Source organism: Pinus tabuliformis, chromosome 2_2, assembly GCF_031772625.1.
Source record: "Pinus tabuliformis cultivar Carrire ecotype Pingquan chromosome 2_2, CPIR1, whole genome shotgun sequence".
Classification (NCBI taxonomy): Eukaryota; Viridiplantae; Streptophyta; class Pinopsida; order Pinales; family Pinaceae; genus Pinus; species Pinus tabuliformis.
The window spans coordinates 1194372970-1194389507 of record NC_142300.1 but is presented as its reverse complement, the minus strand read 5'-3'; positions in this window follow the sequence as shown (position 1 = coordinate 1194389507).

Genomic DNA, 16538 nt, shown 5'->3' with positions numbered 1-16538 from the left:
ATGAAGGGGCCTAGATGATCTCTAAATTTCAGGCGAGCTTTCTTCTTGGCACTATGGAAATGAGTGAGGTCTGAATTGATGAGTTGCCTGTAATATTCTAAGGCAAAAAGTCTCATTGGTACATATCTCGGGAGCCTGTAAGGACAAAGCTCACAGCCATAGATTCTTATGACAGTGTGATTTTGGTAGAAATACCAATCACCTATTTTGTAAGTCTTGGATAGCTGCAAGATCTTCTGCATGTCATATGATAATCTAGGAGGAGGACTTCTCATTAGGAGACAAGAGACTGGGTATACAAATTGGTCAATGAACTCACAGTAGGAAAATGGAGAGTTTTGAACCTCATGAAAAACTGATGACCAAAAGATGACAGACCTTCTTTCACCCTTAGCATCCAAATTCTTGATGGGGCATTGGAAGCTTTCAGATTGGTAATACATGAACAAATGATAGATATATGAAGAATATTTAAAGATTCCCTCCCTATCCAGCTTCACTAATTGGTCATGCATTTTATTGGCTATGAACTTGGCATAGTTATACTTGACAGCAGGGGGCTGTCCTAGGCTGTATGCAGACAGCAGAACCAACACTGTTTCATCAATGTGCTCACTTGTCTTAAAACCCAGCACATAAGAGATCATATCTACAAGCAGCTTGCCCACCTCATTGAAGTTGACATATAGGAATGGAGGTGGCTCAGTAGGTTGGCAGTCTGCCCTCATGAATGTCTTGGTAATTCTTGCAATCTCAGAGCTGGAGAGCTTGGAGCCTTCATCCAGCAGGTAATTCATAGAGAAAGGAAACAATAGCTGAGTCTGTTTGAAGTTTAACATCTGGTTGATGGAGTCAGGAGTAATATAAAAGAGTATGCTCCCAGATGGAGACTTGACAGCTCTCTGAGTTGGCTCATAGTTCTCAGCACACAGACGGATAATCTCAGGAAAAACATTTACAGAGGGAAGGAAATAAACAGGCAAATTAGATTCCCACATGCCATACATATCACAGTTGCTCAAAAAACTGTTTCTCAACTGGCAGAAGGTTTGCAAGTGATTCCTGTCCCCAACCAAATCTTGAATGAGGTGATCTTTATCAGCTAGGGGCATGGCTTCAAGCTCTCTGTTTGGTGGATTGATAGGAGTGACACTAAGAGCTGTTGGAGTGGCCATTCTGAAATCTTCTGAGCTTATGCTTGAAATAAAGATTAAGGCAACAACTGTTGAACAAACTTGCTTGTGAGGATTAGCAAAGGAACTGAGGACTGAGCTTAAATGTGATAATAGTCTTGACTGTCTGAAACTATGATGAAAGAGACAAATTTTGCAGAGCTTTTAGACCAGTTTTTCTTCTTCTTGATGAATTCTGTGGGTTAAAGGGCTGTGGGCAGAATGCAGAGGGGAAAGGAGATAATTTCCAGACCAATTGCTTTAGTTTTTGAATGGAATATGGCAGAAAAGGATAATGCTGGGCCGCTGTGGAGTTTTGTCGGGAGCCTGAGCTTGAAAACGGTTTTCCCACGGTGAAATTATGAATAGACGGGGGTTTGCAGGGCTCCTTTTTAGACAGGGGGAGTATCAGTGAATTTAGGCAGAATTTAGGTGCAAGAGGTGTCTTTAGTTTGGGTACTTGCAGGTATTCAAGCAGCTTAAAACGGAGAAAATGGTGAAAAACAGGGCTAATGGGTGAGATTTGGCAAATACCTGGTTAAATAGCGCCGAGGGCAACTGGACTGGTCCAATGGCGAACGATGAAGATGAATTTGAAGGTGGCAGCAGCTCAATTGGTCGAATTTCGAATTTTGGAGGCAAATGGGCAAAAACAGCAGCAACAGCTCTCCACTATGTCCAATGAAAATGACAAACAAAACGGTCGAAAACGCGCATTTTTATAAAAATTTGGCATATTTTCGCTTTTGGCGCTTTTCCGCGATGACGTCATCGGCGGGTCCCGGGTACGGAATGATGACATGGCGTCTGACGAGGATGGCGACGTGGCGGTGACACGGTGGCAAGGTGTGGACACGGGTGAGTGAAGTGGCAGTGACGTGGAGCAGCAGCGGGACGCAGGTTGATGACGTCATGCAGACGTGGAGCTGATGTCAATGTGGGGCAGCGGTTTATGGTTTCTCCCGCACCGCTTTTCGGCACAGGCAGTATTGGGGGAGGGGCCTCCGATCATGCCGGGAGGATGACACGTGGTGGGGGTACGGCAGGAAAACCTCCAATCTCCCGGACGTTATCCTCCGGCATATCGGTGTATGATATTGACCGCCCACCCTTGGATATGGAGTGCTGGCCATCAGACGGCTGGCGGGACGATCGGGTGTCGTGCAGTTAAGTGCGGGACCCTCCCGTATATATAAAATAATATTGCGCCATGGGGATTCAAAACTTTGTTTAATGCGGGTTTTGTGGGTCGGGTTTAAATTAATTTAATGTTAATAAAACTATTAAACATTAAACATTAAACATTGGGAAATTGACTGCGGAGGGGTAGAATTGTAAGGTTTTGATGGGTGGGGGATTAGGTATAGGTTATTAACCTAACCAGAGGTTAGATTAATTCCAGGGTTAGGACGCGGAAGGGTTCATAGTAGCCCCAGATGGACTATTATTTCCCAAAACCATGTTACATAGCTATAGTGCTATAGGGTGGGGTATTTAATATATTTTTTGGAATTTTTACATAGTTTTTGTAGCAATAGGGATGGGAAAGTAGTTAGGGAGCTATACAATAGAATTAGGAGTTAATATGAGTTTGTGAGGTGAAGGAGTAGGGCAGAGGCTAAGTTCATGGACTGAAACTTAGGCATAAGAATTGCATGGAATGTGGAGGAGTGATTTTACACAAGAAATGTGGCTTCTTTTTATTGAAGGAAGTCAAAACTTGACTTAATACTTTAAAAAAAATGAACTGAAAACAGGACTTGCTGGGAAGATCCCAAAGTCCTCAAGGGGGTGTCAGTAAGAAACTTTTAGGGGGATGAAAGGGAGTTAGACATGCTTCCAAAGTTCTGCCATCAAACAACTGCTTTGACACTTCTTTCATTGATGAGATGAGCTTTGATTGATAATATATGAGGTGATCAAAACCTTGCTTCTGCAACTCCAAACTACCTACCCGGCCTAATAAACCTAACATTTTTTCTTCCTTTTGAATGGGTGCACTTAGACTTGCAAACCCTGATTATCCTCTTTTCTTTTGACTGCCTTCCTATCTAAATCGACCCTTATCTCTTCCAAGGGCCCAAATTAAGCAGTTGGGCTCCTTAATTTCTCTACCTAGCTAGTGATCTACCAAGCTTGAACTGTTTGGACAGATATTCATTCTCTAGTCTACAACAAGCAATTTAAAACATAGCATGGTCCAGATTGAACCATTGGGCCATCCATGAAGCTAGAAATGGCATTTTGGCTAGCCACTTTCTTGGTCATTCTTTGGGGTTCATTTTTATTTTTCTTTATGACCAATTTACTCTTTTTTCCCTTTGATAATTCTTTTCGGGCATACCTTCTTCACATTTTTTAATTCTGTCTATCTGTATAGAAAATATGGAACCTTTGCAGCACCAAAGATGAACATATTTGGCACTTCTACTGTCAATCATGAAAAATGAAACCTATTGGTATAGGAACCTGACAACTCCCACTCAAAACTTGAGTAAAAGCTTAGGGAGATAAGTTGAAAATACGAGTTGAAAAAATAATTTTATTATTTTATTATTTTTTATGGAGGAATGTACAAGGTAAGTTCCTCAGATAGAACACCAAAGGACACTGCTCAAAAACAGATCACAGATTAGTACATCATTATTCTTGACGTGGTTATAGCCCTCAAAGAGGGAAACAATCCATGACGTGAGCCAACACGGCCACTTCAGGTAATTTATTAATGTAAAAGAAAGAAAATTTACATAAGCTTCTCTCATGAATGATCACCTTACAAATGACCCTTCATGCTCTTTAAATAGAGATCATGGACCAATCGAGTGTTAAGCCATGGATCAAGTGTCAGTAATACTGAGGAGAGAATGAACCGTCAGATCACTTCATGTCTGGAACATATCGTGACCGTCGGATTGTAAGTTACAAAAGTACATAGTAAAGAAACACACTTTACCTAACTCTACACTAGACCAAGTTATACTTAACTATTTCCTATGTGTCAGAGTATCCTAACATTCCCCCTTAAGAACAACGTGGGATAGGATTGAAGGATGTACACATATGACACAATAGGAGAAGGAAGGAGGCATTAGAGCCTATCCCCCCTTAGTGACAACTTCCTGAACTCCAACCATAAATCAAAGTTTAGTAAACTTCGCCTTTGTGAGAGCCTTTGTAAAAATTTATGCAACTTGAACAATATTGCACTTCAATAAAATGGTCATGAATGATTTTTCCGATGAAGTGCATGTGTAGTTCAATGTGTTTGCTATGCTGATGTTGGAATGGATCTTTGCATATTTGAATGACACTTTGATTATCAAACCAAAGTGTAGTCGGCTGCTGCTGCTGAAATCCAAACTCTGACAGGATCTGACGAAGCCACAGGGATTCCTTACTATCTTCTACAATGCCATGATATTCTGCTTTTGTTGAAGAAAGAGAAATGGAACTTTATTTCTTGCAAGCCCATGTAATAGGTCTAGAACCAAGAGTGAATACATAAACTGCAGTAGATTTCCAATCATCGGGGTCACCAACCCAATCGGAATCAATGAAACCAACCAATAGAGGAGATGCTTCTACACTGTAATGAATCCCAAACTGAACTGTACCTCGAACATAACAAAGTATTGTTTTATATTCTTTCTAATGACTTTCATGTGGGTTTTGCATAAACCGAGCAATAAGGCCAACAACAAAGGAAAGGTCAGGATGGGTATGGATCAGATACAAAAGATTTCCTACAATCTGACAGTATAAGGTCGCATCAACTTTAGGGGAAGTACAAGTGACTAAAAGTTTGGCTCCAGAATGAAAGGGAGAAGGGACTGGCTTATAGTGTTCCATGTGAAAGTGGCATAGAAGATCATATGCATACTTGGACTGGGAAAGGAAATACCTTCCTTTGATTGCAAGACTTGAAGACCAAGAAAATAATGCAAGTGTCCTAAATCTATCATTTCAAACTACTTTTTAAGGCTGGACTTCAAATGGTTTATAAGGTTGGGATCACTACCAGTAAGGATAAGATCATCAACATAAAGAACAAGAATGATAAGAGAATTACCCACTTTCTTGGTGTAGACAATATTATTAGAATGACACCTAAAAAATCTAGTATATAAAAGAAAGCTATCCATTTTGGCATATCAAGCCCAAGGGGCTTGCTTGAGACCATAAAGGGATTTCTTAAGCCGACATACAAGGCTGGAGTTTGTTTGTATAAAGCCAGGAGGTTGTTCCATATAGATTTGTTAGGTCCCTATATTACTAGTGTAACACATTATTGTTATTAGTGCCACCCCCTTATATTATTATTGTGCCCATATATTCCCCATGTTGTTATTATTATGCCCCATAGAAGCCCACTATTGTTTTTGTTGTGCCCCTACAATATTATTTCTATGTAGGCTCTGATTGTATTAAGACCCCTTAGACTCCTATATGTAGAAAGGAGGCCTTGTCATTTGTATCATCCAAGAATTGTTCATTTGTGTAATGTAAAGGAGGTTTCCCCCTCGAAGAGCCTGATTTTTAAGTTGTTGATCTATATTTTCTATCTTTTTGTAAGCTTGTTTCATAGAATTTGGTATTAGAGCTTTGGATTCTAGGGTTTCGATGCTCCAAACAGGGTATCGTGGAATTTTTGCTATAACTTTTTCTATACAAAGTTTCAGAAGTTAAAAAAAAACCCATTTGATCCGACATTGTTTTAAACCTTGGGTAGAAATTTCAGATCTTGTACCTCTATATTTTTGGAGATATGATCTAAGTCATTTAGGTTTTTTGAAAGCTCCAAAATTACTTCTCAAACAGGTCATTGTGGAATTTTCGCTATAATTTTGTTTCTATGAAGGTTAAAAATCGGAAATTAAAACCCATTTGAGGTGAAATCTGGGTGAAGTGCAGGACCAAATTTCAAATCTCGTTTCACTATATTTTAGGAGATATGGTGCATGACATTTAGGGTTTTTGTAGGCTTCTAAATTACATCCCAAACAGGTGACCTTGGGAAAATCGTCATAACTTTCTTTGTGAGCATTAGATTGAAATTTCGTAAGAATTAAAAAAAAGAGGATGGACTGTACTTTATATAATTTTCAGGTCCAAAGGTTTAAACAGTGACACGTGGCACTTGGTACAAGTTCTCTCTACTGAAAAAGTATATAATCAGGTCATCTTGGGAGATTGGGCATAATGTTGGGTTGTGTTATATTCTTTCCAAAACTAGCCCACGTAGTTAACCGGGGGGTTAGAGGGGGGGGGGATAGCCCCCCCTTTGTTGCACCAATTGCGTAGCGGGGGGGTCACAAGGGGTTTGAGGGGTGCAGGTAACCCCACTCTATGGGGTCCGGGGCATCGCCCAGGAGAATTTTGGTTTTGGACCCTATGTGTTAGGCCCCTATACTACTAGTATAACCCCTTATTGTTATTAGTACAACCCACTTATTATATTGATGTACCCATGTAGTGCCCATATTGTTACTGTTGTGCCCCATAGAAGCCCACTATTGTTATTATTGTGCCCTTACATTATTATTGTTATGTCGGCTCTGATTATGTTATGACCCCTTAGACTCCTATATATAGAAAGGAGGTATTTTTATTTGTATCATCCAAGAATTGTTCATTTATGTAATGTAAAGGAGGTTGCCCCCTCGAAGAGGCTGAATTCTAAGGCATTGATCTATCTTTTCTATCTTTTTCTTGAGCTGGTTTCATAACATTTGGTATCAGAGCTTTGGATTCTAGGGTTTCGCTGCTCCAAACAAGTCATTGTGGCATTTTCGCTATAACTTTTTTTCTGCGATGTTTCAGAACCTAAAAAAAAACCCATTTGAGAATAAATCGTGCTGAATCTCAGGTATGAATTTCAGAGCTTTTTGCACTATATTTGTGGAGATATGATCTGAGGAAGTTGGTCTTTTTGCAGACTCCTGAATTACATTCCAAACATGTGACCTGGGGAAAATCGTTATAACTTTCTCTCTGAGCATCGGATTGAAATTTCGTAAGAAGGTACAGAAAGAGGACGGACTGTAGTTTTTTGTATATATTTTTCAGATCCAAAGGTCGAAACAGTGACTCGTGGCACGTCGTACAAGTTCGCTCTACTGAACTAGTCTATAATCAGGTCATCTTGGGAGATTGTACATAACTCTTCCTTGGAGAATCCAATTTGGATCAGACTGGTGGCATTGGAAAGAGGACATAGAGGGATACAATAGGTCGCAATTTCAGAACTTAAAGATCCAAAAGTACTGAGTTACAGTTGTTTCAAGATCGAGCTCCTAAAATCAAGAAAAAACAAGATGAGGAAGTTTGATGGCAAGGATCCGGTAAATTGGATACTTCAAATGGAGCAATATTTTGATCTACATGGTGTACCACTATTACGAAAGGCATGTATTGCATCTTCATATTTAGAACCAGATCAATTTTTATGGTATGAAGGGCTTTGTTCTCGTAAACAACTTGTTACGTGGTCAATTTTCACGGAGGAAATGATAGCACATTATGAGGATACAAAGAGCAACACCTTCTTTAGAGCAACACCACAACAATTGGAAAGAGTAAAAGGGCTTTGTGACATAGTGGAAAGAAAAATTATGGAAACCAGGAAGCATACCCCTCACAACTATAAATATGTAAGTGTTGTTTCTCCTAGCCTTCCACAACCTACAAGGGTTACACCACAACAATTGGAAGAAAAAAGAGAAAAAGGGCTTTGTTACAATTGTGATAGAAAATGCACTAAAGGTCATAAGTGTGTTGAAAATAAATTATTTTACATAGAATATGAAGAGGAGGAAGAAAAGGATCAAGAAACATCAAAAGAAGAAGATATACGCCAGGACCCCACCCCAGAGAAAGAAGAAATGAATCAGACCATATCTTGTAAAACATTGGCAAGAATTACCACTCCTCAAACTCTCAAGATAGAAGGACATATCACGAAGAAAAAGGTGCAAGAAGTGAAATATCACATCGAGAAATAAGAAATGAATCCAACCATATATTGCAATTTATTGGTCGGAATTACCACTCCTCAAACTATCAAGATAGAGGGGCATATCAAGAAGAAAAATGTTCAAGAAGTGAAAGATCACATTGAGCATCAAGAAATGAATCCGACCATATCTTTTAAAGGATTGGAAGAAATTACCACTCCTCAAACTCTAGAGATAGAAGGACATATCAAGAAGAAAAAGGTTCAAGTAGTGAAAGATCACATCGAGCATCAACAACAAGTTCTCCAAATTTTAAAGGATAAGTCCACTTCGGTGCAAAATCAAATGAAACAACAAGCACTTAAAAAATGGCGACCTTACCGAATGGGAAGACTCTTCAAGGATGAGGATGTGGAAGCATTGCTTTGTGCTATTTCTATTATCCAACCAGATTGGATAAACGAAGCAAGGGATGAATGGAAGAAGGACAAAGAAGTATGGCCACTTATTCAAAAGTTGCAAAAGATCCCAATTCAAACAATATTGCTAGAAATTGAAGAGGAATGAAAAATCATATTGGAACCTAGAGCAGTCACTGAAATAAGAACCTGACAGCTACGAAATTGATCAATTTTAGAGTATCTCATCAAGTGGAAGAACTTACCCGCTGAAGATTCCACATGCGAGGACAAGAATTTAATACAGAAGCATCAAGAACTACTCAAGCGTTGAGGACAACGCTTTTTGAAGGAGAGGGGCATGTTAGGCCCCTATACTACTAGTTTAACCCCTTATTGTTATTAGTACAACCCACTTATTATATTGATGTACCCATGTAGTGCCCATATTGTTACTGTTGTGCCCCATAGAAGCCCACTATTGTTATTATTATTCCCTTACATTATTATTGTTATGTCGGCTCTGATTATGTTATGACCCCTTAGACTCCTATATATAAAAAGGAGGTCTTTTCATTTGTATCATCCAAGAATTGTTCATTTATGTAATGTAAAGGAGGTTGCCCCCTCGAAGAGGTTGAATTCTAAGGCGTTGATCTATCTTTTCTATCTTTTTCTTGAGCTGGTTTCATAACACTATGTTAGGTTCGGCGGACCCACCTATGGTTTTATGCATGATTTTCACACATGGTTTTGGACACGATGGTTTTTGGTCCATGGTATTGGATGCTTCGGCATGTATAAATATGTATTATAACATTGAAAGGAATATAATGAAAAATCAAGCTGGTAGTCCCGGTTTTGGGATCCAGGGGAAAATCTCTGTGTATATGTGTTATGCTCTCACTATTGTTTATTTTCTGTGTTTTAGAATTCGTATGTAGGTAATTTCTGTACGAGGTTAAAACCTACATTTGGTATCAAAGCTGTTTTGGCTTCAAGGGGACACCTTTGTTTCTGAGGGGTTTCGCTTAGGCCTATGGTAGACCTTATTCAGTGGGAGATCTGCAAGATCGATTCTAGTGGTGAAAGAAGATGGCGAGCAGTGGAAAGATAGAGATCAAGAAATTTAATGGTCAGAGTTTTGAGTTGTGGAAACTCAAGATGGAGGATCTATTTGTGGATAAAGATCAGTGGGTTGCGGTAGATCCAGGTACTAAACCAACGAGAGTGTCTGATGAAGAATGGAAGAAGTTGGATCGGAAGGCTAAGAGCACAATATGATTATGTGTCTCAGATTCAGTATTGCTGAATGTATCAAGGGAAGCTACAACGAAGGCTTTGTAGGACAAGTTAGGGACTTTGTACCAATCTAAGTCTTTGGTGAATAAACTGTTCCTACGAAAAAAGCTGTATAACCTGAGGATGAAAGATGGAGACTCGGTGATAGAACATCTGGATGCATTTAATACTGTCGTAAGTTAGTTATTATTTGTTAATATTAAAATTTCAGATGAATACAAGTGCATCAGTTTGTTGTGTTCTCTACCGGATTCATGGGATAGTCTGGTTATTGCAATAGGTAGTAATGCAACTGCCTTGAAGTTTGATGAAATAGTCTCATCCTTGCTGACGGAGGAGATGAGATGGAAAAATATGGAGAGCCAGAATGATGATGCCTTGCCTGTATGAGGATGCTCCCATAACAGAAATAAAAATAAATAATCGAGTGGGAGATCTAAATCTAGAGGGAGATCTAAATCTCCAGGAAAACCTGTAAAGGTGGTGTGCTGGAAATGCGGAAAGGAAGGGCACTACAAAAGGGACTATAAATATAAAGCTTGTGATAAAGGAAAGGGATCTGATGATGCTCTTTTTGCAAAGGCGAAAACCACCTCAGATGAAGGTGGGGATGTGTACTTGGCTTCTTCAAGTACACATGTAGATCATGAGGCATGGTTGATTGACTCAGGTGCATCCTTTCACTTCACTCCCCATAGAGAGTGGTTCTGCGAGTATGAAAAATATGATGGTGGTGATGTCTTATTAGGGGATGATAAGAAGGCTAGAATTGTTGGTCGCAGAAAAGTAAAGTTTAAGTTGCAAGGTGGAAGGGTTAGAACACTTTTGGGTGTTCTGCATATTCCTGCATTGGCCAAAAATCTGATTTCTGTAAGCAAGTTGGATGATGCAGGTGTAAAAACAGTGCTCGAGAAGGATACCTGCAAAATGGTTCAGGGAGCACTGGTATTGATGCGGGGAGTTTGGATTGGAACTCTGTACAAGATACAAGGTAGCACTGTTGTTGATGGGTGCAACAGTTCTGTGGTTCCTGAAAGTGGAGCAAAAAATATAGCGGTCTTTGGAGAGAAGACCATGCTGTGGCATCAAAGGCTTGGATATATTGGAGACAAGGGCCTTCGAATACTTCATGGTAAAGGTATGGTAGAAGGTATGAGTAATAACTCTATGAATTTTGATTTCTGTGAAAATTGTGTATATGGGAAGCAGAATCGGGTGAGTTTCCCCTCTGGTAGTAAGAGGGCAAAACAAATATTAGAGCTTGTGCACAGTGATTTGTTTGGACCTATGAAGGTTCCATCACTGGGTAAGTCTGTGTACTATGTATCATTTATAGATGAATTCTCAAGGAATACATGGATATATTTCCTTAAGAAGAAATCTGAAGTCTTTGACAGGTTTAAAGAATTTAAGGCTCTGGTGGAAAACCAGACAGAGAAGAAGATAAAGGTGCTGAGGAAAGATAATCGTGGAGAGTTTTGCAGTAGGGAATTTGAAGAATTCTGTAAGAAGTGTGGTATAGCACGACAAAAGACTAATCCATATACACCTTAGCAAAATGGAATTGCAAAAAGAATGAACAAGATGTTGATGGAAAGGGCAAGAAGCATGCTCAGTGATACCGGGTTAGGACAGGAATTCTAGGTAGAGGCGGTGGAGATAGCATGTTACCTGGTCAACATATGATCTAATATTGATCTAAGACAATTAATAATGTATTACAGACTCATGTGCATGGATGTGCCTATGTTATTTTGTGCAACGGATCGATAATATTGTGAAATACATAGGCAATGAAACAATAGAAGAAAACATAATAGGAAACACATATAAACACAAGTGTAATAAGGAGTTCACCCAATACTCCTGGGCTACGTCTCCTGGTCCAGCCTTTAGTGGTGGCCTCTTTATTATGTCTTCATAGCAGAATTTTTACAACAGTGAGCTCAATTTGAGTCTCACACAAAAGATACAAATTAGTACGACTGTACTTGGATCCCCCAAGTCTCTTTCGAGTACACAGACTCTCCTCACTCACTCTCGGTCTCTGTTGATTACAATAGTATGAGCCCAATCTGAGACTCAATACATGACAGGTGTGCAGAGGAGTTCACTTGAACCTCTCAAACCTTCTCTGGAGTACACAGACTCTCTGAATCTCTCTGTCTTTGTCTTGACTCTGGCTCGCCGCTACCTATTCTTCTTCAAGTCAGCTCCTAACTTTCTTCTTCTCTCTGCTTCCTCTTCTCTCAGTCAGTCTGTGGCTTTAAAGCCAATCTGCTTCTTCACTATTCATTTCCACTCTCCATCTCTCTGGTTCCCTACCTCTGTTCGTTCGAATCCCTTCTTTCGACGTTTGCAGTCATTGCATAATGCCTCACAGGGAGGTGGCCACATATTTTTTAAAGGATGAGTGTGTCAGATTGACTCGAAATATTTGAAACGGTCGTTTTTTCCGTTTACTCCAAGAACGCCTGAGAAACATGAATTCCCACCAACGGATTGTCCATATCGGACTTCAAATCTTGTATAATATACCTTATAACCTTATCAAATCCAGTCATCCATCGGATCACATCTCTGCCGTTGATCTGGGGGCCCCAGATCCTACGGTCATCGTTCATATCAGGCGGCTAAGTAGCATGATGTTTATCTGTCCGATGTGAGCGGTTTTCTCTCTCTTCCACCGGGATGTGTGGCAATCGTTGTATGGCATCAGGCGGGACTCAGTTGAAACCGCTTACTGCTCAAAGCCACTCCGATATTCTGCCGGTCTTGTGGAATTCCGCTCTTGACGAAATCAAAACAATATCCTTTGCATTTGTTAATTATTTCGAGCCCAGGTGCTTGTGGTCTCACTTCTCTGAAAGATTTTCCCTGCGATATGCGATTAGCGAATTGTCGATCGCATATCGGAAATGACCCCCGTTGATCAAAATTGTCTCTGTATTTTCTGATTACGACAGTGCGCGTTACCATGGGCCGATGCTCTGTGCACTTGATCGATGGTCCTCGTTGATTCGCGCTGATAGAAATTCGCAACTGTCATGAGGATTCCTCCGATAAGATTGATATTCACAAGATTTTTAATCTTTGGCATGATTTCTAGAGAGTTCATGAAAACTTAGAGAGTGTTCTAGGATCCATTTGGATCACGCCTTCCCATTGAAAAATCTTTTGGACCACCAAAAGTTGGTTTTTAAGCATCAATCAAGTGAGGATATAGATTCCTCGCCTGCCCAATTTCTATCCATATTGCACTGCTTGGTTTTGGATCTTTGAGTCCAATCTTGAGGTACTCAACATCCCCTCTACGCATAGTTCTCACCTTCTTGTCCAGAATTGTATCTTCTTGCAGTTCATTGAGATATTTAGGCAAAAGATAATCAATAGAAGGCAACTGACTCTGCTCTTCGGGGTCTTCAATCAATGAAGGTTCAAATAGTCTCAAGATTTTTGCATTAACTACTGAATAGATGTGCATGTAAGTTGGAAAATCAAGGCGAAAATAATTCTCACCAATTTTCTCAAGTATCTTGAAAGGTCCATACCTTATTGGCTTCAGCTGATATACAACTGGACTTGATCACCAACTTGGAAACTATGCTCAATCCGATGCTTATCATGCCTTCCCTTGCACTTGGCTTGGCTCTTTTCCAGCTGTTCCTGCACTACCTAGTGAATTTCTTGGATTTGTTCAATGAACTTGGTTGGTTTGTCCACATCGCTGTGTCCATCAACTGTTATGTCTTTACTAAAGAAAAAATCCAAGGGATACCTTGGTATGAAACCAAAACAGGTCTCAAAAGGAGATCTCTGTGTAGAAGAATGTTTAGCACGATTGTAAGCATGTTGCACATAACATAAATGTTCATCCCAAAGCTTGGGGTGCTTGCTGCAATAGCCCCTGAGCAATTGGATCACTGTCCTGTTGACCACCTTTGTTTGGCCATTTGTCTGTGGATGAAATTCTGTGATTTTCTTCAGTTTGGTGTCCATCAATTCCCATAGACTCGACCAAAATTTCCCAACAAATTGGGAATCTTGATCAGATACAATGGAAGTGGGTAATCCAAAATGAACCCATGCATGCTGAAAGAACAACTATGCTGTTTGTTCAGCTGTAATCTGTTTGTTACAGGGTACTAAAATACACATTTTGCTGAACCTATCCACAATAACATATAAATAGGCATGACCTTTTCTAGATTTAGGCAATCCCCCAACAAATTCCATGGAAACACTTTCCCAAGGATGGAACTGGTAGTGGAGTGTACAAGCCTAGTTTTCTATTGCTGGGCTTGCTTTTAGCACACATGGTACACCCTCTTACATATCTAGAAACTATTTCATGCATTTTTGACCAATAACAAAATCTTTGCAACTGTGCAACTGTTTTACTTACACCAAAGTGACCTGATATTAGAGAAGTGTATGCTTCTCGAATTATCTTTACTCTTTCAGTTTTAGGAATGCATAGATTTCCCAAATGATACAAGAGTTGGTCCTTAATATGATAATCCAATTCTTGTACTTCTTTGCCATGACTTAAGGTTGCATATAGATCTTTAAAATCTATATCTTGAGCATATTGTTCAATGTAGCTTTCATGCAATACTGAGTTATGCTTAAGTATAGTAGATGCATTTATGATTGGTCTGGACAACATATCTACAACTTTATTGTGTATGCCTTTCTTATACCTGATGACAAGATGAAACTATTGTAGAAAACCCATCCACCTATAGTGTCTTGATTGCTGCAACTTAGTTTGTGAGTGTAAATATTGAAGTGGTTGATGATCAATATGTATAATTGTTTCTTTTCCCATTAGATAATGTTTCCACTTTTTTAACACTCTGTACTAATGCATACAATTCTTTATCATATGTGGGATAATTAACTACTGCAAAATTAAATGTCTTAGAATGATAACATATGGGTTTACTGTGCTGCATCAACACTGCTCCCATGGCATAGTCACTGGCATCTATTTCAATCTCAAAGGTTCTTTGAAGATCTGGCAGTGCTAGTACTGGTGCTGTACTAATCTTTTCTTTCAAGGTGTCGAAGGCTTTCTGTTGTTTTCCTCCCCACTGAAACACCTTGTTCAATCCTGTTAAAGCATGTAAGGGAGCTGCAATCAAGGAAAAGTTAGCAATAAACTTTCTCCAATACTGTGCTGCTCCTAGGAAGCTTCTCACTTCTGTAGCAGATTTGGGTTTTGGCCAGTTTACAATGACTGCAACCTTAGAGGGATCTATCTTCAATTCTCCACCCCCTACAATATGACCCATATAATTCAAAGATGTTTTGAAAAATTCACATTTTGATAGCTTAACATAAATATTTTCTCTTTTCAAAACATCTAGAGTCTGCTTTACATGCTTTAAATGTTCTTCCCATGTTTTACTAAATACAAGAATGTCATCTAGATACACAATGACAAAATCAACAATAAAAGGCCTGAGGACATCATTCATTACTCTTATGAAAGTAGCAGGAGCATTAGTTAAGCCAAAAGGCATAACTAGCCACTCATACAGTCCTTGCTTTGTTTGGAAAGTAGTGTTCCATGCATCTTGCTCTGCAACTCTAACCTGATGGTAGCCACTGTGCAAGTCCAACTTAGAAAAGTAAACAACTTCTTTCAACTGATCTAATAGATCATCTATGCGAGGAAGGGGATAACGATTTTTAATCGCTATCTTATTCAGGGCTCGGTAATCAATGCACATTCTCCATGAGCCATCTTTCTTTTTCACCAAGACAATTGGAGACCCACATGGTGATGTGCTAGGTCCTATGAACCCTTTCTCGAGTAGCTCCAGTACCTACTTCTTGATTTCTGTATTCTCTAAAGCAGATAACCTGTACATTCCGATGTTAGGCAATGGAGCATCTTGCTGCAAATTAATATTATGTACTATTTTCTTTTTCGGTGGCAGACCTTTAGGTTCTTGAAATAGCATATCATATTTTGAAACAACTTTTTCTAAACCAACTTTCTATTTAGCATCACAACCTTCAAATACATTGGTTTTATCAGGTTTCTTTTCCTTTACAACCATCAGTAAAAATTGCTTGCATGAATTTACAATTCTTTTCATCTGCCCTGAGTTTATGAGAGTATAATTATCTTTGAGTTTATGAGCTCTTACAATATATTCGATTCCATCTTTAACGAGTTGATACTTATTTTCAGCTCTATAGAAAATGGCTTTTCTGTCATACAAGTAAGGACTTCCTAAAACAATTCCACATATATCTAAGGGAACGATATCTAACTCAACCTCATCTACAAATGCTGACCCAAAAGAAAACCTAAGTTAACATTTTCTAGTCACTTGTAGCTTTGCTTTATCACATACCCAACCCAATGGATACAGCTTCTTGTGAGGTGTGGTTAGTAATCCCAGCTTCTTTACAATTGCTTCAGAAATTAAGTTTACTTGTGAGCCACTATCAAACAAAGTATCAATCTTTTGATGCTTAGAAATAACTCTAATATGAAAAATCTCATGTCTTTTCCTCTCATTTTCTTCATTATCAGTAGATTGTGCAAAATTACTAGTAGATGCTTCAGAATTTTTACCTTTTATACCTGTGGCTATGATTGTTGTTTCATCCCCTGAGTCTAACTTGGCCAAATCCTTCTGAATAGCTGTAGCAATCTTCTTCTTTTTGCCACCAAACTTATTGGGTTTCAACTG